Below are 19,329 nucleotides of genomic sequence, written 5' to 3' on the forward strand. Positions count from 1 at the left end.
ATTCTTTGGTGTGATGAGGGACAGTAGTAGTTGCTTGGGAATGGGCCTGAAATTAGTCAAGGAATAGGCAAATAAGTTGGCAGGTAGGTTTGGGTTTTTTCTTTGGGTTTTTTTTTTTTTTTTAAGGGGCTACCTGAACCCTTTGCAAAAGAGACTTACTTTTCCCATCTCCTATTTCTGACCACTGCTGCTTTTTTTCTTTTTTCTTTTTTTTTTTTTTTTTTTTTTGCAAATGTGCCTCAGTTCCCAGCTGATGTCCCTTTCAAAGGTTTTGTGTCTAAGTGTTTGGAGATACAGCACAATCATAGAATCACCTTGTATCTCTAAGGACACAAATTAAAAAATGTTTGTTTTTTCATAGTGTACATCACTTTACAGAATAGCACACAGTTCCTTTCACATGTGGGTGGTGGACTGTTGTCGTCTTAAGGCCAAGGTTTGTTAATGCTAAATTTCTGTTTGGATTTACTAAAAAAGAGTTGTTAATACAGCTACATATGTCTGTTTGCAATGGTTGTTGAATATAAAAAGAGGACCTGGAAATGTGAACAGGCTGTTTCAAATAAATTCTCATTTATTCTCACTTTTCATGTAGTCTTATGAAGAGTTAAAGGCAGTCAGTCTGGAAGGATGTGGTAGAACCTATTAGCTCATCCCTTTCAAAAAGTTTATTTTTCTAAGATAAGGCCTAATCCTTTTCTCTGGAGATCATAGTTGAGCTTGTCAGAAGTTTTTTGTGCATTTTGTAACGATATTCACACTTGCTGTATTTCTCTCGTTCCATTTGAACAGGAGCTTAACGCGTATTTGTCTCTACCAACCTGGGCAAAAGCATTCTACTTCTGTTGTCCAGTGTGGTGTTGGATAGTTACTTTAATGACAGCTGTTATCCCATCAAATGTTTGTGTTTAGGACACAAACATTGACTAGGCTGTTTGTCAAGTAACGACATGTTCAGTTATTTCTCTTCTGGTACAAGTCACTTGATCCTATTTATATTATTAATAGAAAATTGAAGAGTAGCTAGAAAAATATTTGTGAACTGTGTAAATCACCTTTTTAAAAATAGCTCTTTCTTTGAAGAAGATGGGCAGCAAGACAAAATTTACCACTATGAATAGATACAAAAGTAATTTCAACACTTATTTTGAGAAACATTGTGCAATAGTAGTCTCATCATACTTTTTCTGCTTGGCAGGATAATACTGTGTCAGCGGATGACTCTTCCTGTATTACCAAATTCGCAGCATATCTGGAAATAGATCTTATTTTTACTTAGGCGTTAAATTACAGTTGGGAAAAACATCCCCAAAGGTTTTAAGCTTAATAATAAGGAACAGCAGTGTTTGACATTTTAAATCATACATTCTTTTTTTATTTTAAAAAAATATATGGGAATAATGTGACCAAAGCCAGGCTTGTAGCTGGATCACTACACCTAAAAATGATTTCATCAACAAGAATTAGCTGGAAAAACAGTAATCATAAAGTTACTTTTAAAAATGATCTGTGGTAGCTAGAAGACTTTCAGTACTCTTCTATTTCTCATTGTCTGTTAGTAAGATGGTAGATATCTGTAAAAGCTTCTTCAGGCTCAAAGGAGATTTTGGTTATATTTCTCTTCTCTCTTACTTCATTAACAATACATTCCTGTGTTTCTGCTTTAAGCTCTTCTCATTTCTCCAAACTTCAACCCTACTTGCCTTCTCCATTCTGCTGGCAGTATGGTTATTCAGCACTGCCATATTCAGTCATTTGTATCTAAGTCATACATCTCCATCTCCCCAACAGGCAGTTTTTTCCAAAGAACCGAAGACACAAGATTACATTAGGGACCTGAGCAGCAAAACAAGAACCTAAGGTTTAACCAGCACTTTTAATTTTTGCAGGTTTCAGCGACTGGTAGCATGAATCACACTGCTAAGCTAAGCAGAACAATTATGAAAATTTATTTTCCTGAAGAATTAATGTTTCCCCCTGCTTTCCAAAGACTTAATTGAAGACAAAAGAGTTTTCCTTCCTTTCCTTCTTGTTTAGTCTCTTATCTGGGCTGTTTTCCTATCCCCTTATGTCCTCTGTTCCGTTTCATTTGTCTGTGCTGGTTTTGGTCCTCATATCTTTAATTCACCACTCAAGTATTTTCAGTAGAACTCAGACTGACTTTCAGTGTTACAAAGAAACTAATTTCTTAAGTGGGAAAAATGAAACTTTGAAGTAAATTCTACTTTGAATCTTCTGGATGAATACACAAGGTAAGGGTGCTTTTGAATTCAGGACTGTGTAGAATAGAGATGAAATAGATTGAACAGGATGAAGATTCATGGTAATGCTAGGTTTAGCCAGGTTGCTTGGCAAGCTTGTCTTTCATTTGTCCAACCTATGATATAACTTACATTAAAGTGTTAAACATCATTATTCTTCAGCCTTTTTACATATCTTACAATATTTTTAATGTAGAAATTGTGTGTATGCCATTAGGCAGTATATGAAGCCTCTAAAACAAGTACTTTATAAATAATATATTTGAAGACTGCAGTGTAATTAAATATCAGTAATTCCAGATGTCAGAAGTGATCGGTTGATTAAACTTCTAAAGATTGTTACATGTGCACAAAATATAAATACTAGGGCAGATGTGTGTGATGATGGCAGAGTTGATAAGCAGGGAAGTACTTCAGTACAAGCAGTTTAAAATGCTCTGCTCCAGTATTAATAGTACTGGTAACATGTATTTTTTTTAATATGGCTATTCAATTCCAAAATTCAACACTGTGACTTGAGACTGAGAAGTTCGGAGTGTTATCTGTCCTTTCTCCCTGTTTGCATGTTCCTACCTTTCTTTTGCACCAGAGCAGATACTTCTCTGATATTGCAGAGAGCTGCTTGAAAATAATAAATTAATCAATTAACGCTAAGCAAGCAAATAGAAGTGAATGATTTTCCACATGTTTCCATGGTGGGACACTGACAGTGGTGATTTTTATTGGTTTAAACAGTCATGAAGCCAAAAGCCATTACTGTTATACAGTGATATTTGTTTTGTCAGAAATTAATGAAGAATGATGGGGTTTTTTAATATTTTTGTTTTGATAATGAATATACTAAAATTGTTTTGTGTGTTCAAAATTTTGTTTGGGGAGAAGATCTTACTTAATTCCAACAGCATTATTTTAATTATTTTTTAATGAAGGTATGCTGCTCCATCTCTATTTGGAAGTAGGTATTTGTACATGCAGAGGGATTTTAAACTGACAGACTTGCACTTTACAGTTTTGATTAACTCATTAAAACCCACATTTTTTTTTTAAATGGTTCTGTAGTTCTGCCAATAACATTCAGCATACATTTTGCTCTCAGAAGATTTGAAATCTCTACTTAGGCTGATAGTTCAGCAGGCTCTGTCCTTGGTTCTTATAAGTATTCCCTTTGAAAGCTGATGTCAGGGCCCCAAGTACATCAACGGCCCCCCCGACCCCCTCCTTCCACGGTTGAGCTGCCTGTGCTCAAGGTCAGCGTTGATGTAGCACAGCTGTGCAACCTTGGTTCAGACTGTTGAGGAAAGAGCTGTGTGAAAGATGCAAGAAGGAGGGGCCTGTTGACCTCTTCGCTTGGATGCTGTACCATGCCCTCAGTCCTTGCCTGGCCCGTGTTGCAGCAACGCTTGTGCCTGGCAACATACTGCTCTGACCCAGATCTTCACCCATGGACTGGACATCCTGACTTGATCTCAGGCCTTCTTCATGATCGTGGACTTGCCTGGTGAGCACTGTGACTGATCTGGCTGCCATCGCTGGACCTGATCCTGACCCTGCCGTGCTGACTTGACTTCCTGGCTTGACCTCAGACCTTCCTCATCACTATGGGCTTGTCTGGCTACCTTGACTTTTGGCTGAACCTATCTGCTGTCAGCAGACCTACCCAGCTTATCTTTTTCTGGGTACAGTGGGACGCCACCACTTGTTGGTGAGGGCACTGCCCCTTCCCGCCTTCTTTCCATACTTGGCACCTGCCTTGCCTCCTGCTATGGAGCAGTGTGCCATTGCTGGTCACTGGCAGCTGGTGGTTCTTCAATTTTCAATGTTTACCCTCTAAAAGTCTTGAGAAAGTTGATATTTTGATATTAGTTCTTCGCAATAAATTTTGATCCCTTTGATACTAAAAATCAAGCTTTGCAAGTCCTACAAGAGATGTAGTTGTGCACTGCTACCTGCCTGGTATAGCTGATGCCGAGGAAGAGATCTTTCTTGATCTTAAAATATGCGCGCTGGTCAGACTTTCAGCATTCCGCAATAAAGCTGGCTTCATCTGTTAACCTTTCCAATGTTTTATTGCTTCCCAGTGCACTACCTCAGAAATTATGATGTAAGCTACTGGAGCACGATTGTTTACGTATCACAAAGATAAACATCCCACAGTTCAGCAACTGTTGACCTATGGAGAATGCAGAGAAATGATCTGGTGGAGATCATCTGTAATTTTTTGTTTCAGTTCTAAGTACAAAGAATCTCCATGCTGAGTCAGACCTCAACACCACTGGACAGCAGAAAAGTTCAAGTGCAAGGTATTTTGCTTTGCTGAAGAAAAGGAAGATCTTGTAGTCTACTGACTGTCACAATATAGGGTGCAAATTAATAGACACATATATACCAAAAGAGTGCAATATTAGCAGTGCTGTCAAAGGTGAGTGATTTACAAGGCTGTTATGATTAAACTGCATCCTATATACAGGAGAGGTTGAAAAGTTGAGTTGAGTGTCACATGGTAGCTTAAGAGCAAGAGAACCTGAATGCTTGGGAAAAGCGTGCACTCTCATGCAAGATCATAAGACACTGCCCCATGTGCCCTCCATCATAACTCCTTAACTTACTTTCTTCTTTTATGATAAAGGAGGGCTTAAATACCAAGGTGGAGATTTTCTAGAATAATTGGATCTAAAAACCGTTTTGCATTTCTGATAGTCAGTAGCAAGCAGGATGCAGATATTTCGCCTTTCCCAGAAGCACAACCCAATTGTGCAGTCTTATGTTTGTGGATATTGGTTTTAGTCTCCATTCTCAGTGACCCTGGAATTTGACTTTCTTCTTGCCGAGCTAGCATAAACTACCTTGTTGCTCCTTCACAGATAGTCTAACTTTTGCTGGTTCTTTCAGCTTTTTTGAGTGTGTAGAGGAACTGCATTCTGGACTACACAGTGTTGTTTGAGAAGGAGCCCAATTGTATCAAAAGTATTTCACTTCCAGTACTGTGAGTGGAACTACTTAAATAATTCTTCAGTTTCAGAAGACAGTAGAGCTCAACATAAATAACTCAATGCTGGCTTAACTGTAAGTCAAAGGATACATGTTGGCTAGTGGTATGATATAGGAATGACGCTTGCTTCTAGTTTGTTTTTCCAATAAAATAGGTGTACTTGGTCTGTAGTTAAACACTGGGATAATTATTCATAAAATCATTAGGTAAGTGACATCATATTGTGTGTTTGGCTGCTAATTACTTCTGTTTATATTATTGTTAATAACTTAAAATAAATTTTACCTTTTTTCTTTTTAAGAATGTTCAAAACCAGAAATTTCTTCTGTTACCCCAGTACACAGCTAGGTTGGGCATTTATGTTGTGTGAACTTTCAGCAGTAATACTCGGCAGTCATGGTCGGTGCGAGGTTATCTGCAGTAGTTTGCACTTAGGGAAAGTAAAGCTGGTTGTCTTGAATGATCTGGCAGTTGCTCCTTCACAGAGGGGTTAGGTGCCTGAATTCCTTGGCTGTTACCATGATGGAGGAGCTTGTAGAGCTGTAAATAATTTAGGTCGGAACAGACCTCTGAAAGTCAAAAGGACCAATCCCATACTCTAAGTAGGCCCACTTTAGAGTTAGATCAGGTTGGTCATGTAGACACGGATTGCGGAATGAGTGATGCATATTGATGTTTGGGCATTTGAGTATTTCTTCAGGTTGTGGGCAAAAATATGTGAGAGGCTCTTAGTTTAATGTCTATAAACGTAATATTTTGGCACATGGCTTAATCTTTAACAGTCCACTTTGATACGTAGCTGACCCCATTCCTGTTCAGCTCTATCAAAAGACCCCTGAGTCTACAGCAATTTTTCTTTTTCAGCCTAGTGTTTTGCTGAACAGGGGTATTAATGGCTACCTATTAAAGTCTCTTTGACTTTTTATAGTGACAGTTATTATTTTATAGATTTGCACTCTCATCTGATACACCTCAAATAGTTCCTAAGGTAGATGGATCTTATATGGAACCATGCTAGGAAAATAATAGGAAGTAGAGCCAGAACTTAGTACTTCTGTGATTAAGATTTTTTTAGGTAATATTTGACATTTTATACTTAAAAAAAACCCAAAACAACCACCAATGACTCTTTGTAAATACATTGTCATTTTCATATAACTGTAATATAAATTTTATAAGATTATATAATAACATTAAAATATAATTAATTTTACCATGATTATTAGAAAATATCTATTCAATCAAAAACTGAATTACGATGTTCCTCAAATCAGCTAACTTTTGTGATAGCTAATTTTTAAACTGACAATACTTGTAGGACATGCTATGCTTTACGTTTGTATTCTGAATGAAAGTAAAAGTAGTTCTGCTTAAAAAGTGTAACCTTCTTTAGAAAACATAAATCCCCAAATAACCCTAAATCTGAAAGGAATATTTAGATTGTTGGTCATATTATTGTTCATACTGGCTTTTAAAGGCTGCTTTTTGAACGTTAGGTTTTTCTGCTGTATTTTATCCTTTTATTTTGCTCCATATCATAGACCATATGTGTTACCATTTGCTGTTTTTTGTATCAGTATTGTTCAGAGAGAGGAGTTCGTGGGTACACGTCATGAATCAATTAAGGCTGGAAGATAAAAGATGATTTCTCACCATAGGAGGAGAAAAATTCTGAAACACCTTCTGTTGTGAGTAGTAATGACAAGTAGTGTCACTACATTTAAGATGAAGCTTGATCAATTTGGCATTGTCTGATATAGTCATGATGGTAAAAGGCTGGACTCTATCACTGTTTATAGACCCTTCAGTCCCATATTTCTAAATCCAGATTACATTAAAATACCCAGAATTTTTGCTTTTGACTACATTTGTTGACACTTTGAGGAATGTTTTCTGTAATGTAATAGTTTCTCATTATTTTAATTCTGGTTTAGGGGAGAGATCATGTTCAGCCTCTCATGTAGTGTACTTTATGCCAACAGATGACTATATTGAATTACTGTATAAATGGGAAAAGACATTCCTGATAAATATATATGTGTATTAGTTTGGCTGGGAGACATTATGAAAGGGTCACTGCACAGTCAGCATGTGAGCTGGCTTCAACTTGTTGACTAAGAAAATCCTAGTGTCTTCAACATAGAGCAAGAATTGCTTATATTTTAATACTTCATTATGTTCAGAAATAACGTAAGGGCAGCTAAGCAATGAGAGATTTAATCTGCACGATGTATGAAGTGACCAAATGCAGCATTTTCAGTACAGTAATACCTATAGCTGGGAGATGCACTAAGATTAGAGCATCGATGTGGGGCCCTTTCCACATCTCATGTTTGTTATGAGACTTCAGTGATATGAACCAGAACTGGTTTTTACCTCTGTTGTTGTTTACAAACTTCTTACTCAACTCACTGAATATTTTTTTCTTTCCATGAGATGTCATGTATCGTGTGATGGGAGCATATATACCCTTTGTTGGAATTTAACAGCATGTATGGCTAAATTAAATTAAGACAGTTTTATTGAAGTATATAATCAAGAAACTTCTAATCAGTCTTTGATCTTAATAAATTGTATACTCTCCAGCCTATGGAACCTGGCACCACATGTTGCATGAGTGCATGCTGCTGGCTTATGTTGTAGTTTCAGTTTAAATCCCAATGGCCAGTGAGCTGCAATTAGCTCTGTAACCCAGTAAAAGAGAGTTTGCCGTTCAAGCTTTCCAAGTAGATTTGTGTAGACTGTCAAAGAACAAATAGATTACCAAGGGATTTGATGTGGCATTTACTGCTAATGGGCCCTTACTGCTGCAACAGCAGAATGGAAAGAAAATGTTCTTTTAGATGCTGTTGGAAATAAAGGGATATTGTGATAGTGTATATTGTACAGGGACTCTTCTGCACTCCCAAGTAACTGCACTTTGTGGACAGTCACTGAGGCTTCACTTCCCCAGCAGCATAAACTGCCAGGCAGCTGATCCCATTTGTTAATGTCCATTTCTAGTTGCACAGTCCTGCCCCATCCCCTGTGCTAAAGTGGTGCTTGGCTCACCCGTGCTGAGCTATTTTATCTCACCAAGTTAACAGAAAGTATCTGGAGGGTGGAAGGAGGGAAAGTCACATCTGTTTTCTGTCAGCAGTCTCAGGTTGTGGTTTGATGCTGTAGTTGTCAGTTTGATAGCGAAGTGCTGCCGTGAGAACAGATCCATCCCTCTTCCAGCTTGAACTAGCTCACCTTGGACTCTTGTGAGCTTTTATGCAGGTGTAAACAAAGCAGCAGCAGCACATGGGTGGGATAAGACTGTTCCTTTCAATGATAGCCATTAGAGCAGCTTACAGTCAGATAATGTCAAACTATTCCTTCAGTACATGCTGCTCAGGTTTTTTACATTTGTTTGTTATATGTGGATACGCTGAGAGCGCTCTCATTATCAGTATAATGCTGGTGCTGTGATGCCAGCCATCAGTAGACAGGATTCTGAAATGTGTTGGGAGGCAGTGACCAATATTTCTTGTAGTGTTCACTGTTTTGCAGAACAATGAAGCACATGAAAGAAGATGCTCGCTTACTTTTTATCCAGTCCAAACTTTTATTACTAATGCCTCTTTTAATAAGACAGAATATGCAGTAGTTTATTTTAAGTGGATCTCAGAAGGAAAAGTTATCTGACATAAGTAAATACTACTGTTAAAGAAACTTGAAGCTGTGTATTTGCTGTATATAATGAGCTGTTTTTTAAAAGGAAGCTTTCAAATAAGATGAAAAATAATAAAATTATATATTACTGTTTGCTTTATAACAATGAGGTGAAATTTTTTAAATGGTTAAGTGAAAATTTCTTTTGAGATATTTGAGAAGAGAGTAATTTTTCTATTAATAGTAGGACTTCAGAAAACACCTCTCAGAAGAGTGAAAACAAATTATTTTTTTCCAGAGATGAGAAAAATGTAAACTCCAAAAGCCAAATGTCTAATAAATAAACAAATTTAGAAAAAACAAAAGAGGCTTACCTCTGCTTATAGAAAATACTGAAACAGATCCTACTCGGAACAGACTACTTTTCTTTCTACTTTTGCTGTTATGAATGCAGAAATAGCTTTTCTCACTATTCCAAAGCAAACTTGTTAGCAGTTAAATCATAAGACCTTGCAAAACTTTAAATTTCAAAACTTCAGTGTTAATACTTGTGCTGAAGAGGAAAGAAAAAACAGTTCTATAGAAATTTCATTCCATTTGTTCTTGTAAAATCATGTTTAAATTATTGCTATTTAGTTGCAATGTGGGCTGAGTTATCAGTATCTCATAAGGTCAGGAAAACCTCAGATGATTTCACAAAGAAAGAATTTTTAAAGATCGCAAAACATTTTGCATAGAATCCAAATATGATCTTTTAAGAAAATAAAGTGACTTTTTTCACGTTTCATGTTTATGGTGTTTCGCAGTTTCCTTAACTGAGTATCTGTGGGTTTATGCTTCATGAAGATCAACCAACAGTGGCTGACAGTAGCTCTAACAGAATATCCTGATTAGCCACCTCTGTTCTTGTTGTCTTTGCATTTGTTTGATTCCATTAATATAATGCTTCAGTAGTTATGTCCCTTGAGAAGGACTTTGTAGTCCTTAGGCAGGAAACAGATATGTTTGCAATTTCTTGTGTATCCTTGACCATTTTTCCTGTGTACAGTTCAAGAATGACAATACTCTTCTCATTCTTGGATATTTTCTTTCTAAGGATCATAACAGTATTACTCTCGCTCTGCATTGTTTTTTTGAAGGACATTTTGTTAAAGGACATTTTTCTGCTTTAAATGAATCCAGTCAAATTATGGGGTATCCATTTGCTCCATCAGGATTTAATTTGTAGTATTTCTACTAAGAATATTTTACAATCCATTACACGTGGCAGTCTTTCCCATATGTTATACTGTTCTTTTTCATATTGCAGCTACTCATAATTTTGTGGGTTTAATTCTCTATGTTGCCTGTCGGCTTTATTCTTAGGTATGAGTGAAATACTTGCTTTTAAAATTTTATGTAAATAAATAAGCCATGGATTTATCTGGAATTAGTCATTGTAGTTTTGATTCAAATCACTCGAGACTTGCTGTTTTATATGTCGCTGCAAAGATGACAAAAATATCCATCATCAAGGTAAAAAGTCATTAAGTGTTTTCATATGCTTGTTGTGTCGGTGAAAGTGAAATGTACTGATTTCATACCTGTAGCGTATACCTTTGTACTTTCAGAAATTCTGGTTTGCATGTTATGCCTATGAGTAAATAAAGATTAAGATTTCAAGATCAGGATCTATGATATGCTGGTATCTGTAAGTAGACATCACCATACCAGGTTTCTGATGCTACCTAGCTAACATGGCTAAGTCCCATAAAAAGGCTGTCATTAACATGCAGTTGTTGTTCCGGCTTTATTTCCGGACAGTTCTTGAATTGTCGAGATTGACAATGAGGGGATAAATATAGTAATTTCATTTTAATGTGCCACTTCTCTATTAGGTAACATACTTTGTTAATTAGCTCATATGCAGAATAATTTCCAATAGTCTCTAAAAAGTCATAGTTATAACTTTGCTTTCTATTCATCCTGCTATGGCTTTGAATCTGTGGTCAGAAAGTTAATATTTCTTTGTTCTAATAATTTTCCTGATTTCTAACGTGAAATTTTGAAGACAAATTGGGTTGTCTGAAAAATTTTTAATGGTCTTCCTGAAGTTTAAAATGTCTGTTGGTAGCTGAACAGAAATCCTCCTTTACTCTTGGACAGTTTACCATACATGAATCAATTTGGAGAGCTGGTAAATCGCAGTATCTGTTTTTGATTACTTAAATAAAACAGCAGTTGCAAATAATTTCTCCTTCACATCAGATTACGATTTTAGATTTGCTATCAGAATAAATAAAGATAATTTTGGCTAATTTAACGGCTATAAATAATTTTTATAGCATGTGCTTATTTTTTTCCAATGTATCTTTTGATGTACGTGGGAGAGAAGGTTTCACAAAATATTTGGTACAAACAATAAATTAATATTTCTTAAAAGAGCAGTTCTAATGAAGGAAAGTCACCTATAAAAATTTCTAAAAATGTGGGAACATTTCAGCACTCTCTCACCTCTACTTAGGGAAATCGGGCAGCATTTCAATTCATTAGTATGTATCTGTTATCCCAGTCCACTCAAATTCTTTTACAAAATTCTTTCATTGAGTTTTGGTTAGTGTGGGCCTGTGAGGGTTATACAGAAATTCTGTATCCTGATACTAGTTTTGTACAGGATTACTGTTTATCTCTACTTACTACTTTTTTAGGGCTGGAATACTAGATATTTATGGGATAAACATCCAAACCAAATAGCTTCCTCTTTTAGGTATCTTACTAGATAACTAAATAACTAAGCAGAAGATGAGATGTGAAAATAAATCATATTTCAGCAGAGTAGACTATTACTCAAATGTTAATGCCTGCATGCATATAGAGACAGTAAGAGAACAAAAACTTGTTTTAATCTGATAGTTAACAGTTCAATATTGAGAAATATTGCTTGCCACCCTCCCTGTAGGAGAAAAAAAATAATCTCATATTTGATTTGCATGAAGATTATCTTCCCCTTAACAGCTCCGAATTTAATTTTATATGCAAACCTACTTTGACTGACATTCTCTTGGCATTTATTCTTTACTGGACTTTGTTTTTGATGTGTGTTCAGTAAAAAAGAAAAAATACAAACCCGACATTTAAAATAAAGTAACTAAATCTATTTTTAGAAGCGCCTATCAAGCCTGTCTGTATGAGCCAGACATACAATCAGTTGCAAACTTTCAATTGGTAATGCAGGTTATGTTGGTATAATTCAAAGTTACTGCTTTCATGTAAATTTGGCATTTACCTCCCTGCCATGTGAGTACTTTCTGTATATGAAACCATTATTTGTCTGTTTTACCTTCCATTGTCTTTTCTGTTTTATTGAGAAAACTCACTCAACACACTCATATAAATCTTGAGCTTATCAGTCTCACTTTGGATATGTATACCTTTAAAACTGTGCATATGAAATGATTTTGCACGTCTGTCTTTCAGGGATGAAGACCTTATTACCTAAATATTTTATTATTAATTGTCTTTAGTTGTATCGTTGTCTCTGAAAAAAAAAATTTGCTGATCATGTTCACTCAATGTATTGCAAGACTTGTGTTTGAAGGCTCAAGAAATCCAGAGGGCTTTTGCTGCTCCTTTAAGTAGGTCTGCAGAGGGATTTAATGAAATTGGTAATAATGAAGTGATATCAACATGCAAATGACAGACTTCACTGTTTGTCTTCCTAAGTAGATCGTATACTGTGCTTAATCCCCGTTTCCCTGTGCCCGTGTAATTTTGGGTTTGGATGACAACCATCTGCTTGACTCAGTGTTGACAGAACACAGTTGATATTGTTGGACTTTGGGGGAGCAATAGTGGTAGGAATATTTATCCATCAGCTGAAGAGATCTTTTTTATATGTATACTCATTTTCACAGTCTCTTTGATATGCTGTTTAATGATCAGTTGGCTTTTATGGCATCTATACCACAATCTTTCTGTATGGTCCTCCTGTTCCGTACCTCTTCCCACCCTCCCCAAAGTCTGGTTTGTAGAGAAGCCTCTGTTTTGCCCTGCTTCTTACAAAGAACACGCAACATTCATGGTTCAGATACTGAATTGCCTTCAGTTCCAAAATCAAGTTTATCTCAAAATGTGGTTTGATTTCAGTACTGCGTGTCACACCCATGTTTGCTTCTATGTGCTCAGAAATTAGTATGAACACTTCATTCATGAAATGTTTGATTCTTTGAGGGAGTCTTAGCTGAAGGCTCTGTGCTTTAGAGACTGCTTCTCTTCCCCCTTAGTCTGACAAAGACCAAATAAGTTAATCTCTTGGGGTACTCGTCTGACTCATGTTCTCTGTTACCCAGCCAGAAAGCAGGATAAATTAACCCTCACAAAACTCTCTGCTGGCACAGCTAGATTGCTCCCCATTTGTGAGCAAGTTTGGCTATGATTTAATCATGTAGTGTGCAGCGCAGTCCTACTCTAATAACAGAACTGCATATTTTTCTAAATATGAATTGATCCTGAACTGAGTGACATAGCAATTTTGGGGGTTTGTTTTAACTGTGTGTAGTTGATTGGAGATACCATGTAATTTTTGGATTGACGAATACAATTTGGCAAGGATTACCTATATGAGTATTGAGTACAATTGTTACCTCTTATTTATTAGTTAAGCTTGTATTTTGTTCATTAGCAGTTGTATGCAGCTATGTCTAAAAATAAAAATGAAGAGAGTTTTGTTTTTCTCTACTTTTTTCCCCCCAGTTATCTTTACAGCTTGACAGTGCCTGGCACAGAACTTGTACTATGCACTCTCCAGTGGCCTTTCAGAAAGGCTTTTCAGTCTTTGTTGACCCGTTTCCTGGATTAGTCTGACTAAGTTAGGGATTATTTTGTCTATTAAGCTTTTTCTTGTGTCCAGTAATTCAAGAATGGCATATTGGCATAATAATGTATTCATCTAGTTGAGTTTCCAAATCTCATGTTTATAACTCTTTACAAAAGTCTGAAGAAGTTAGTGATAATATTTTGATTTCATGCAATATAGAGGACAGTTAATAATCTGTTGTACACTTTGTGTTTGGGTTTTTTTAATCATGCTTAAATAAATACTTAAATTCTAGAACAACAGGAAGCAGGCAGAATGATACATTTGTTGATGTAGGATGTCAGATAATTTAGTACAAATTACAGATTCTTTAAATACTTGAAAACAGTGAAGGTCAGGAAGCCTCCATTCAAAATTTTCCAGCATATGTATAATATTTTACAGGATGTCTGTCTGTCTGTGGACTGCAAAAGAGTAATCTGTAAAAATCAACTTGTTTGTTGTTTTTCGTGTTGTCTATTTATGCCCTGACAAATTAGCATCGGATGTAGTGTGGAGTCTGAAGACCAGTATACGGTTCAAGGTTACAGACACACACGATTGTGTCTTGTGGCATGAGGAAACTGGGCTCAGGCTGTTACTCGGAACTGTTTGCTTTCAGTAAACAACATGCAGGGCTTGAAACAACACCTTGGTGGCTTGGTCAAATAGTTTAATCAATGGTTTAAATGTTTTTTCAAAAAGGAAAGTAATCGAAAGTCGTTTATACGTTTATACCAATTTATAATTGGTTTGAGTCTATCAGATGAAAATTTCCTTCACAGTCATTATCTTGCTCATATTCCTGAAAACATTTATCTCAAAGTACGTGTGGAGTAATAATTTTGTATTGAGTTAGTGGCTATCATTTTGAAAATAAGAATATTCCAGATTAGATGTCTGTAACGTGCACTTGATTTTATTTATTTTATATTCTTCTGTATTGTATACAGAGTATTTTAAAAAAAAAAAAAGGGAGAGAGAGGGAAGGAAAACAGCTGGTACCAAAGAAGCTGTCTGGGCTGTACAAGTTTTTCAGTCAGTGGAAGTGGTTAGCCTGGGTTTCACTGTCCAAGTGCGTTTCCAAACTGAGTAGCCTGTTTTCAAGAAGTTGGTTAACATTGGTGGTTAGCTTCTCAATGGAAGAGCACTTCTATTATGCAAATCCCCCCCCCCCCCCCAACAAAACGCCCAAAAACTTCAGAACCTCTCCTTAGGTGTAAATTTAATATTTCTTAGGCTGTGAAGCTTTCATTCAGGAAAGAAAAGAGTAAGAGCCAGTGAAGTTCTCACTTTAAACTGGCTTTTGTGAAAGATACCTAAAGAAATTACCTTGGTTATTTCTTGGCAGGTTTTTTTGTATTGTATTGTTATTTCTTGTAAGTTATTTATGTATTTTTATATGAACTCTGATTACACAGGACAAGTCAAATACTCTCATTGTAGTATATTCATTTGTATTGTAGGTACCTTGCAGAAATAAAAATATTTTATTTTCAAATGCAAGCACACAAGATTCCTAGTCTCTTGTTTTCTGTCTGCTGAAATGTGGCCCGTTTTGGTGAGGTGACTTTCTGCTTTTTATGCATTCAGAATGCAGAAAATGGCCGAGAGAATTTAGAAATAACTTTTAGATGGAGATTCAATCCATTGAAAATTCCAGGTTCAGCTTGAAGTTAAGAACATCTATAAAGTTATGTCGGTTACATTAGGTAACTATCACACGTTTCCCACGCAGGTTTCTTGTACGTGTTTGGACTTAGCCCAGATGCGCAGACAGGGCATACAGGAGATCCGTGTCCTGCACTTGGTTCTCTGCTGCAATGTTTCCCCGTGCAGGGATTTTTGCCAATGGCAGATTGCAGGACAGTAATGTACATAGTTCACAGCTGCTTTTAACTGCTTTTTCAAAGGACCTGCTAACTTGGACATGTGAAAGGGATTGCCAGACTGGAGAGACAATGCTTCCCTTTTGATATGTGAGCAGTTGGCCAGCGAGCTTTCCTTGCTCCTACCAGCCTGTCTCCTTGCTTTGGTGATGGCTTTCATTTGTCCTTGTTCAAACTCACAGAGAAGGTTGGATATTTCCCAGTGGCTTACTGTTTTTTTTTTCCTGCTATTCCTTACAAGACCTGCTGATTTATGACAGAGATGTGTTTAGATGCTCTCAATATTGGTCACTTTCATGAGTTCTGCAGATAAAGCAATGCTTTTGTCTAACTCAGCAAAGCTGGGGCTACATCTGATGCGTTCATATCACAGCAAGCATTTAAAATTCATCTTTCATGGCCAGTTAAAATGTGGTGAACATCTGAGAGACCAACTAGGGGAATGTAATAAAAACATGTTTGCAGTAAATATTCTTCTGTGTGGCATCAAGTTTATACATGGGAGATAGCTGACAAAAATAGTCATCTTAAATATCAAATTATATTGGTGCCAATTAAGCTACAATGAGAAATGCCTTTGTGGAGTACAAACTGAAGCTTTATCTGTGGCCACTAATATGCAGCAAAACCAGACTAATTTCCCTAATGAAACTATGAAAGCCTCACAAACTGTATCATCGCTGCTTCGTAGTTTAAATAATAATAAAAAAAGCATTGGTTTATTTCCTCTTTTTTCCCCTTCTTTTTATTCCAGTAAGTGTTGCCTTTTGAGTATAGTCCCTTTGTCCTTCAGTAAAACCTTGGGAGGCAGGTAGAACTTGTGAACTCTGGGCTTACTGTAGTTGAGTTCAGGTGACAAACTTGTTGTTGTTGTACTTTTTTTTTTCTTTCCCTCCTGAGTTTTACAGAGACAAAGACCTTCTTTTTCTGGTTACCAAGAACATACTCTATTAAGTAGAAAAGTTGAACTTCAGTGGAACTTCAGCGCTGAGTTTTGACCTGTCTTCTAACATAGTGTACAAGAACTTGGGTTCTTAAACTATCGAGACAAATCAGCAAGAAAAAAAGAATTTACACTGACTAGATATCCAATACTTTCTGTAAATTGAAGACACCAAAACACATTTCTTACAGTGGTAAAGATAAAAATCTAACAGACGTACAAGTTAACGCTATATACGAACGTGAAGATTACGTGTTAGCTATACAATAGTATATCATTTTAGCAGTTCCTAGGAGACTGCGTGATCTTGTGCTGTACAGCCAATGTGTTCTCAATTTTTTCAACAGAACAAAAAGATCGATATAACCATAATATTTTGTTTTGGATTCATAGACAGGTATCAACACCAGAAAGTCAGAATATTTTGTGTACATCTTCTTTTTAGAAGGCCAGTGTTCAAATAATGTGAAGTACTTGCAGGTGTTCTCCTTATACATAAACAAATAATCTTGATTTCCACTTCATATATTTTGTTAGTAAAAATTTTGCATTTTATGTGCTCATTAATTATGTACTATTGAGAATTGTGTATTGTTTTGATATCTGATGGGGAAGCCTATATTCAGAAGAGATTTCAAGTGAAAAATGCTGATACTGGATAAGTTTCAGGACTTTTAAAGGTATTGGAATTAAGATATTCCTTCTAGACTCTTGCATCATAATCCACTGCAAGAGAATGTCATATAGCTAGAAAAAAGGACGATTTTTTTACACAGCTTGATTTCAGTTGAATACTTTCAGTAACGCAATGTTTTCATTCTTTGTAAAACACATCCAGAAAATATTTTATATCTGTTACCTCTCAGCCTAGGTTGCAATTTTAAGACGTGCAGAATGGACAACCATTTGTTTCAAGATCTTTTAGTTATAGGTATTTTGATCACAAGAGGGTGTTTCTGTTTTTGGTTTGGGTTTGGTTTGTTTTTTTTTTTTTTTTGAGAATTTGGTTGTACCAAATGTGAGTTTTTTGGGGATTATTTTCCTCAGTAATACCTGCCAGAACATTAAAGTTTTATAGAGGATTGTTTGAGAATTTCTGTATCTCATTATGGGAAAAAAGTGTCATATGTTTAAAAGAAAAATATTCCGAAGTGTCTTAAGATATTTGATGTGGAATGAAATCGTGTAAAAAGCCCACTTAGCTTGAAAACAAAAACTTAGTTTAAATCAAAAAGTATACTCCAAAGCAGTCATTAAAATCTTTTGGGAAAGGAACAAGGGCAGTTTTACATAAAAAGAGCAGTTCACGTTTTTAATTTCTTACAGAGATTTTTTTAAACAGGAAGCAGTTTCTAACTTTGTGTTCAAATGTATACATACCCTCGTACATGCACACACAAGCAAGGACATGATTTCAAGTTAGCTTCTAACCATTCACTGATGAGTGCTGTTTAATTCACATAAAGAAACTAGATTGGTTTTTCATTAACACTATCCTTACATTGCGTATTATAAAGCAGTTTGTTTTACACAACACAGTATTAATTATGCCACTGAAAACAATAGCAAATATTTGCAACAGTAAATCACTCAGCATTATAACAAAGTCTTCTGTCCTTGAGTCCTCTCAAGTCTCTGCCTTTGATTTCATGAGTCTGTCCTTAGGGTTCTTGGAGAATGGACTTTGAAAGTACAAGCTATTATGTTATTGTTTGACTTGTTCATCCTAAGAATTAAGTCTTTTTCTCAAAAACCGTCTCCGAATCCTTGTCCCTTTATATTTATAAACCAAGCTCCACTCCAGTGAAGCAAATTTTCATACAACATCATAGAAAAAAAAGATTTGTCAAGACATGTAACGAAAATTACTTAAGCAAAACAAAGTGTTAATTATCATATGAATATAGTGGCGCTCAGTAGTCACACTTCTTATTGGGAAGATTATTGCAAGATAAGCAGTAGCTTTGTAAAGGTAATACAGGCTGTCTTACTGATAACACAAGCTATGTCCTCAGGGAAACATCATACATTCCAGCATATTTCAGGAAATTTCATAAATTTCAGCATATCTCACATATCTCAGATATGTCTGCTTCTCAGGATGGGACTTTGTTTTAAAGGAAATGTATTTTTGGTTTTCCCTGAAAGCACATGGCTTTGTCTCCTAGGTAAATTATATTGTCTTAAAAAAAACCCCATCATCTGATTCATGAGTCTTACTAGGGTAAATCTAGTGGAGCTTGTTTAAACAGTCAGCTCTTCTTTAACATATCCTTCTAATGACACGTACGCTCTTACTGCCCTTTTTTAACCTTGTGACTCCTAGAATGCTCTCCATGGGTAAAGTAGGAATGTATTTACTAGGAAGTCTTTGTCATTTTCTTTTGAGCTCGGCAGTATGATTTCCACCCCCGCCATGGAGATACATAAAGGTTTAGAAGTTAAGCCTGGATCAGTGACCAGAACTGAATTCTAGATACACAGAAGGCTATGCAGGAGATACATATAATATGGTTTGAAGTCATTATTAAGCATTGCTGGGGTTTGTGCTGAGAAGAGGAAATCCTTAAAAGTGGTTATTGAAAGGGAGATGTAATACAATATATTTGAAATGTAGAAATACATTCAGATAGTATTTTAGCAACCTGAAAGATAGAAAGGAAGCTGCACTAGTTAAAAGGTAGAAGAACTTGAGGTTTGGCAATTTATGCATTTATCATATGCTTTTTGAGAATTCCTCCAGAAAATGGTACATTTTAATGTAATTTTTATTCTTC

At 36.0% G+C, this 19,329-nt stretch overlaps 1 protein-coding gene across 5 annotated transcripts in view; it reads left to right on the forward strand.

Annotated features, from left to right (window-relative positions):
- SBF2 (SET binding factor 2) overlaps positions 1–19,329 on the forward strand; it is a 297,874-nt gene that overhangs the window by 148,030 nt on the left and 130,515 nt on the right. The window lies entirely within an intron of this gene.

Source organism: Aptenodytes patagonicus, chromosome 7 (genome assembly GCF_965638725.1).
Source record: "Aptenodytes patagonicus chromosome 7, bAptPat1.pri.cur, whole genome shotgun sequence".
Lineage (NCBI taxonomy): Eukaryota > Metazoa > Chordata > Aves > Sphenisciformes > Spheniscidae > Aptenodytes > Aptenodytes patagonicus.